This window comes from Pseudophryne corroboree, chromosome 4 (assembly GCF_028390025.1).
Source record: "Pseudophryne corroboree isolate aPseCor3 chromosome 4, aPseCor3.hap2, whole genome shotgun sequence".
NCBI classification, from domain to species: domain Eukaryota; kingdom Metazoa; phylum Chordata; class Amphibia; order Anura; family Myobatrachidae; genus Pseudophryne; species Pseudophryne corroboree.
Genome location: NC_086447.1, coordinates 438,561,742 through 438,570,563, shown reverse-complemented (window position 1 = coordinate 438,570,563; position 8,822 = coordinate 438,561,742).

The following is an 8,822-nucleotide window of genomic DNA, read 5'->3' as shown; positions in this document are numbered from 1 at the left end:
CCAGAATGTTTATCGGCAGGCCAGCTTCCAGACTTGACCACCTTCCTTGGAAAGTTTCCCTTTGAGTGACTGTGCCCAAGCCCCGGGACTTGCATCCGTGGTTAGAAGGATCCAATCCTGAATCCCGAACCTGCGGCCCTCTAGAAGATGAGATAATTGCAGCCACCAGAGGAGTGAAATCCTGGCCTTTGGCGACAGACGAATTCTCTGGTGCATGTGTAGATAGGATACCGACCACATGTCTAGGAGAACCAGTTGGAAGGACCGAGCGTGAAACCTCCCGTACTGCAGAGCCTCGTAAGAGGCCACCATCTTCCCCAGAAGGCGAATGCACTGGTGAATTGATCCCCGGGCTGTCTTCAAGACATCCCGGACCATCATTTGAATCACCAACGCCTTTTCCACTGGGAGAAGAAACACCCTTTGCTCCTCCATGTCGAGGATCATTCCCAGAAAGGACAACCTTCTGGTTGCTTTCAAATGTGACTTTGTAAGATTCAGGATGCAACCATGTTTTCTGAGAAGCTGAGTTGTGAGCACTATGGACCGTAACAGCTTCTCCTTGGACGATGTCTTTATCAGCATATCGTCCAGATATGGAATTATGTTCACCCCCTGTCTGTCACGATCCGGGTATCTGGACACCATTTCTTACCCATCAGATGCCTCCTAAGGCTGGCTCAGCGCTCCAGTACCGGATCCCATCTGTTATCCTGACGTCCACATTCCTGCCTCCTCTCCTGTTTCTCTGAGACACTGTTACAGTAGCGCCATATTGCATCTGGCATGGCATCTCCCGCGGCCTCCGCCGCCGTCCCTGAGCTTCTGCATGCAGAGTGTCTGAGTGGTGATTACATCAGCCGCGGCCTCCGCTGTGTCCGCGTGGTTGGATGTGCTCTTATCAGCCTGGCGTCTCCTGTCTCCGGTGGCCGGCGCCGCCATTACTGTTTTCATTACCACATGGATTACAAACCAAACTTCCCTCCAAGTGTCTGCATGGGCGCAGCCATCTTGGATGTTGTCAGCTGATCATTTCCTCCAATCTGTTGTCAGTATTGTTAATCTGCATAATTGCCTAGCCAATCCCTTCCTTGCTGCAGGTATAAATACACTGTGCCTGAGCAAGGAAGGCGTCAGTGCTTTGGTCGTCAAACCTAGTTCCTGTTTGTCTCTCTCCTGTGATTGTCTTCCAGGTTCCAGCTCCTGTCTCAAGACTTCCACCATAGAGACCTGCACCAGCATTCCACCTGCGGTGTAGCCTGACTCTCCGATCCATTTTGGATTCATCTGTTTCCAGCTACAACATTACCTGCTTCCAGCCCAGCTTCCAGCAGAGTACAGCTTCTCTTAAAGGGCCGGTGTCCTTTCTACAGTTTACCACTCTCCACCGGTATTATTATTTCTCCGCTCTCAAGCTCTACATTTCATTCATATTGCATCGCTCTCAAGCTTCATTTATCATTTAACTGGTTCCAGCCAGTATTCACTCCGTGCCAACATCTGTCTGGTTCCAACCAGAACCCACAGCAGCTATTTTATTTACAGCAGTCCAGCTTTCCCTGGAACACCAGCTGGTACGATCCTGAGCTTTCTTCATTGCTACAGTCGGGCCTGGTAAGGACTTTCCAACTCGCAGATAATAAGAACTGTCTCATACTACCAGAGCTCTGTGGCCCCTGCCACCCTGTAGTACCCAGGAACTGTATTATTTCTCTGCTGATTTTATGTTTCTTTTACTGCTACTGTGATGCATGGAGTTTGTCATAAATAAACATCATTGACTTTTATTCAAGTTGTCGTGGTCACGCCTTCGGGCGGTTATTATTCATGTTACTTACATGTCCAGGGGTCTGATACAACCTCCCAGGTTCCGGTACATCTCAGCCCCTACAACTGAGGCTGCCTCCCGTCAACTCAGGCCCTCAGTTGTGACAGTAAGCACTGACCTAATGAATCCAGCTGGAGACCAGGATCAAGCGGCCAGGCCGATGCAAGAACTGGCAGCCCGACTAGAACATCAGGAGGCTGCACAGGGCCACATCATCCGCTGTCTCCAGGATCTCTCTACTCGGCTGGATGGGATTCAGACAACTCTCCGTGGATCAGGCGCGTCTGGTGCGTCAACCACAGTGACTCCAGCTATAACCCCACCCACCTTACCCATTTCTGCTCCACGTCTTCATCTTCCAACGCCAGCAAAATTTGACGGATCTCCAAGATTCTGCAGGGGATTTCTCAACCAGTGTGAGATTCAGTTTGAGCTACAACCTGGCAATTTTCCCAGTGACCGTACAAAAATTGCCTACATTATTTCTCTTCTCAGTGGCTCAGCCCTTGATTGGGCATCACCGTTATGGGAGAGGTCCGACACCCTGCTATCTTCTTACACTGCATTCGTGTCAACATTCAGGCGCATCTTCGACGAGCCAGGCCGGGTAACCTCAGCTTCATCCGAGATTCTCCGTTTACGCCAGGGGTCACGTACTGTAGGACAATATCTGATACAGTTTCAGATCCTGGCATCCGAACTGGCATGGAACGACGAGGCCCTGTATGCTGCATTCTGGCATGGCTTATCTGAACGTATTAAAGATGAGTTAGCTACCAGAGACTTACCCTCTAAGTTAGATGAGCTAATCTCACTCTGCACGAAAGTTGATTTACGTTTCATAGAGAGAGCAACTGAGCGTGGAAGATCATCTGCTCCAAAATCGTCTGCTCCTCCTCCTCGCCAACTGTCGCCAACTAAAGATGAGCCCATGCAAATTGGCCGTTCCCGTTTAACTCCTGCTGAGCGCCGAAGACGTCTCTCCGAGTCTCTCTGTCTATATTGTGCAGCTCCGTCTCACACCATTAATGCCTGTCCCAAACGTCCGGGAAACTCCAAATCCTAGCTCGCCAAGGAGAGGGCCGGCTAGGAGTAATGATCTCCTCTCCATCTCCTCAAGATTGTAATCTCCCAGTCTCGCTTAAAGTTGCTCAACGTTATCGGAACGTCATTGCCCTCCTTGATTCCGGAGCAACTGGGAAATTTATTACCGAAGCCTATGTTAAACGATGGTCCCTACCCACCGAGAGACTTCATTCGTCCATTTCTTTAACTGCCGTGGGTGGCAGCAAAATTTTTGATGCAGTTATTTCTTTAAGGACTCTACCAGTTCGTCTGAGAGTGGGAGTTCTTCATTCCGAACTTATTTCTTTTTTAGTGATTCCAAGAGCCACACATCCTGTGGTCCTGGGCCTTCCATGGCTCCGTCTTCACAATCGTACAATTGATTGGACGACTACGCAAATCCTGGTATGGGGTTCCTCCTGTGCTGAGACATGTTTGTTTAAAGTATTGCCTGTCTGTTCTTCCTCCCCCAGGTCGTCTGATGTTCCACCTCCTCCATATCAAGATTTCACGGATGTGTTCAGTAAAGCTTCTGCTGATATCCTTCCTCCTCATAGAGAATGGGACTGCCCGATTGATCTCGTTCCAGGGAAGGTTCCACCTCGAGGCCGAACATATCCGTTGTCTCTGCCTGAGACGCATTCTATGGAGGAATACATTAAAGAGAACCTAGCAAAGGGGTTCATTCGACCTTCTTCTTCTCCAGCCGGCGCAGGCTTCTTTTTTGTAAAGAAGAAAGATGGTGGTCTGCGGCCGTGCATCGACTACAGAGGTTTGAACGATATTACCATCAAGAACCGTTATCCTTTACCCCTGATTACTGAGCTCTTTGACAGAGTTAGCGGAGCTACCATCTTTACAAAGCTGGACTTGAGAGGTGCATACAATCTCATCCGGATCCGTGAGGGTGACGAGTGGAAGACCGCCTTTAACACCCGTGACGGACATTATGAGTACCTCGTCATGCCCTTCGGATTGAGCAATGCTCCAGCTGTCTTCCAGCATTTTGTCAATGAGATCTTCAGAGACATTCTATACCGTCATGTCGTGGTCTATCTAGACGATATCCTCATTTTTGCCAACGATTTAGAGGAACATCGTTTTTGGGTTAAAGAGGTTCTGTCCCGTCTCCATGTCAATCATCTCTATTGCAAATTAGAGAAATGCGTCTTTGAAGTCAAGTCCATTCCGTTTCTAGGGTACATTGTGTCCGGTTCCGGACTAGAGATGGATCCTGAGAAACTACAAGCAATCCAAAATTGGCCGGTACCCTTAACCCTCAAAGGGGTCCAGAGGTTCTTAGGGTTCGCCAACTATTACCGAAAGTTTATACGAGACTTTTCCACCATTGTGGCACCTATTACTGCTTTCACTAAGAAGGGTGCTAACCCGTCCAAGTGGTCTGAAGAAGCCATGCAAGCATTTCATCTTTTAAAACAAAGGTTCATCTCTGCGCCTGTTCTGAAACAGCCTGACATCGACTCTCCTTTCATCTTAGAGGTGGATGCCTCCTCCGTTGGAGTAGGAGCGGTGTTATCTCAGAGGGCTAAAGATGGCCATTTACACCCTTGCAGTTTCTTCTCCCGGAAGTTCTCCCCAGCTGAGCGCAACTATGCCATTGGCGACCAGGAGTTGCTAGCCATCAAGCTCGCTCTAGAAGAGTGGAGGTATCTGTTGGAGGGAGCGTCTCATTCAATCACCATACTTACAGACCACAAGAACCTTTTATATCTGAAAGGCGCACAATGTCTCAACCCTCGTCAGGCCAGATGGGCACTTTTCTTTTCCAGGTTCGACTTTAAACTCCAGTTCAGTCCGGGCTCTCAGAATCGCAAGGCCGATGCCCTTTCCCGCTCATGGGAGCAAGAAAATTAGTCAGAGTCTTCAGACAAGCATCCTATTATAAATCCGTTGGCATTCTCCACGGTAGGGATGGACTCTACGCCCCCATTAGGGAAAAGTTTTGTGAAACCGATGCTAAGGAAGAAGCTCATGCATTGGGCCCATGCTTCCCGTTTTGCCGGACATACAGGTATCCAAAAAACCCTGGAGTTTATCTCTAGGTCCTATTGGTGGCCAACTCTGAAAAAGGATGTCTTGGAGTTTATTGCATCTTGCCCAAAGTGTGCTCAACATAAGGTATCCCGCCAGTTGCCTGCGGGGCAACTGGTTCCACTTTCTGTTCCCCGTCGACCTTGGACCCATTTGTCGATGGATTTTGTTACAGATTTACCCATGTGCAACAAGTTCAATACCATCTGGGTGGTAGTTGACCGGTTCACCAAGATGGCACACTTCATTCCTCTCACCGGTCTTCCGTCAGCTTCCAAGTTGGCTCAAGTATTCATACAAGAGATCTTCCGACTCCACGGTCTTCCTGAAGAAATTATCTCAGATCGAGGAGTTCAATTCACAGCCAAATTCTGGCGAAGTTTATGTCAAGTCCTCCAAGTCAAGCTAAAGTTTTCCACGGCTTACCATCCTCAGACCAATGGTCAAACCGAGAGGGTGAATCAGGACTTGGAGGCCTTCCTCCGCATCTATGTGTCCTCCTCTCAAGATGACTGGGTTCAATTACTTCCCTGGGCCGAGTTCTGTCATAACAACCAGTATCATTCTTCATCTGCTTCAACACCATTCTTCACTAACTTTGGATTCCACCCTAAAGTCCCTGAGTTCCAACCGCTTCCAGCAACTTCTGTTCCCGCAGTGGATATCACCTTGCATCAGTTTGCCAATATCTGGAAGAGCGTACGATCAGCTCTGCTCAAGGCATCGTTCAGGTACAAGAAGTTTGCGGATAAGAAGCGTCGAGCAGTTCCTGCTCTCAAGGTGGGTGATCGGGTATGGTTATCCACGAAGAATTTGAGGTTAAGAGTTCCCAGTATGAAGTTTGCACCTCGCTACATTGGTCCTTTTAAAATTGAACAAGTCATCAATCCTGTTGCTTACAGACTCCAGTTGCCTCCCTTCTTAAAGATACCCAGGACATTCCATGTTTCCCTGTTAAAACCGCTGATCTTGAATCGGTTTCATTCCTCACTTCCTCCAACTCCGAAAGTCCAAACTCAACGAGGCGTTGAGTATGAAGTGGCCAAGATCCTGGACTCACGTCACCGTTACGGTCAACTACAGTATCTTATTGACTGGAAGGATTACGGCCCTGAGGAACGTTCATGGACCAATGCTTCTGATGTCCATGCTCCTGCCTTGGTCCGGAGATTCCATTCCAAGTTTCCTCAAAAGCCAAAGAAGTGTCCTGGGGCCACTCCTAAAGGGGGGGGTGCTGTCACGATCCGGGTATCTGGACACCATTTCTTACCCATCAGATGCCTCCTAAGGCTGGCTCAGCGCTCCAGGACCGGATCCCATCTGTTATCCTGACGACCACATTCCTGCCTCCTCTCCTGTTTCTCTGAGACACTGTTACAGTAGCGCCATATTGCATCTGGCATGGCGTCTCCCGCGGCCTCCGCCGCCGTCCCTGAGCTTCTGCATGCAGAGTGTCTGAGTGGCGATTACATCAGCCGCGGCCTCCGCTGTGTCCGCGTGGTTGGATGTGCTCTTATCAGCCTGGCGTCTCCTGTCTCCGGTGGCCGGCGCCGCCATTACTGTTTTCATTACCACATGGATTACAAACCAAACTTCCCTCCAAGTGTCTGCATGGGCGCAGCCATCTTGGATGTTGTCAGCTGATCATTTCCTCCAATTTGTTGTCAGTATTGTTAATCTGCATAATTGCCTAGCCAATCCCTTCCTTGCTGCAGGTATAAATACACTGTGCCTGAGCAAGGAAGGCGTCAGTGCTTTGGTTGTCAAACCTAGTTCCTGTTTGTCTCTCTCCTGTGATTGTCTTCCAGGTTCCAGCTCCTGTCTCAAGACTTCCACCATAGAGACCCGCACCAGCATTCCACCTGCGGTGTAGCCTGACTCTCCGATCCATTTTGGATTCATCTGTTTCCAGCTACAACATTACCTGCTTCCAGCCCAGCTTCCAGCAGAGTACAGCTTCTCTTAAAGGGCCGGTGTCCTTTCTACAGTTTACCACTCTCCACCGGTATTATTATTTCTCCGCTCTCAAGCTCTACATTTCATTCATATTGCATCGCTCTCAAGCTTAATTTATCATTTAACTGGTTCCAGCCAGTATCCACTCCGTGCCAACATCTGTCTGGTTCCAACCAGAACCCACAGCAGCTATTTTATTTACAGCAGTCCAGCTTTCCCTGGAACACCAGCTGGTACGATCCTGAGCTTTCTTCATTGCTACAGTCGGGCCTGGTAAGGACTTTCCAACTCGCAGATAATAAGAACTGTCTCATACTACCAGAGCTCTGTGGCCCCTGCCACCCTGTAGTACCCAGGAACTGTATTATTTCTCTGCTGATTTTATGTTTCTTTTACTGCTACTGTGATGCATGGAGTTTGTCATAACTAAACATCATTGACTTTTATTCAAGTTGTCGTGGTCACGCCTTCGGGCGGTTATTCTTCATGTTACTTACATGTTCAGGGGTCTGATACAACCTCCCAGGTTCCGGTACATCTCAGCCCCTACAACTGAGGCTGCCTCCCGTCAACTCAGGCCCTCAGTTGTGACACTGTCTACGGAGGAGAATCATAATTTCCGCCATCACCCTGGTGAATACCCTCCGTGCTGTGGAGAGACCGAATGGGAGGGCCAGGAACTGAAAGTGACAGTCCAACAGTGCAAATCGCTAATAAGCTTGATGCGGCAGCCAAATCGGAATGTGGAGGTATGCATCCTTGATATCCAGGGATACTAGGCATTCCCTCTCCTCCAGACCTGATATCACTGCCCTTAGGGACTCCATTTTGAACTTGAACTCCCTCAGAAAGGGGTTTAGTGATTTTAATTTCAGAATGGGCCTGACCGAACCATCCGGTTTTGGTGCCATGAAAAGGTTTGAATAGTAACCTTTGTTCTGCATGTGCGGTGGTACTTGCACAATGACCTGTGCCTCCAGCAACTTCTGGACTGCTTCTTGCAGGACAGTCCTGTCTGCCAGAAGAGCTAGCAAGCCTGATCTGAAAAATTGGTGAGGAGGGAGATTTTGAAATTCCAGCCTGTACTCTTGGGACACAATATCTTGCACCCAGGGGTCCAGGCCGGAGGACACCCAGACATGACTGAAATGTCTGAGTCTCGCTCCCACCGGCCCCACCTCCGAGGCGTGCAGTTCACCGTCATGCGGAGGACTTTGGTGCACCTGAAGCAGATTTCTGTTCCTGGGAACCTGCAGCCGCAGGTTTCTTGAACTCGGGCCGACCTCCCCGAAAGAAGGTGTTGGACGGCTTTGCCTTTCTGGGCTTGTTAGACCGAAAGGACTGTGACGTAACTGATGAAATGGGTTTATTCGGAGCAGGTGTAGCTGAGGAAAGGAAAGGTGACTTACCAGCCGTAGCCAAGGATATCCATGCATCTAACGCTTCCCCAAAGAGGGCCTGACCTGTGTAGGGTAGGGTCTCCACACTTCTCCTGGATTCCGCATCGGCAGACCACTGGCACAACCACAGCCCTCGATGAGCTGATACTGACATGGAGGAAATCCCCGCAGCCATGGAACCCAGGCCCTTCATGGATTCTACCAGAAATCCTGCCGAATCCTGAATGTTACGTAAAAACAATTCAACGTCACATTTTTCGATAGTATCCAAATCCTCAAGTAACGTGCCTGACCACTTTACTATAGCTTTGGCAATCCAAGCACTGGCAATAGTGGGTAGGCGGGTTTTCCCATTTTTTTCTATCCTCTACCAGGAAAGAAAAACGCTACCAAACCCCTTTTAGGTATCTGGAATTTTTTATCCTGGTTTTCCCAAGCCTTTTCAAATATAGCATTTAGGGAAGGTTAGCGAGGCTTTCTTATTTTCAGTGAAGTAAGCCTCCTCATCCTGCTTGGGTGTT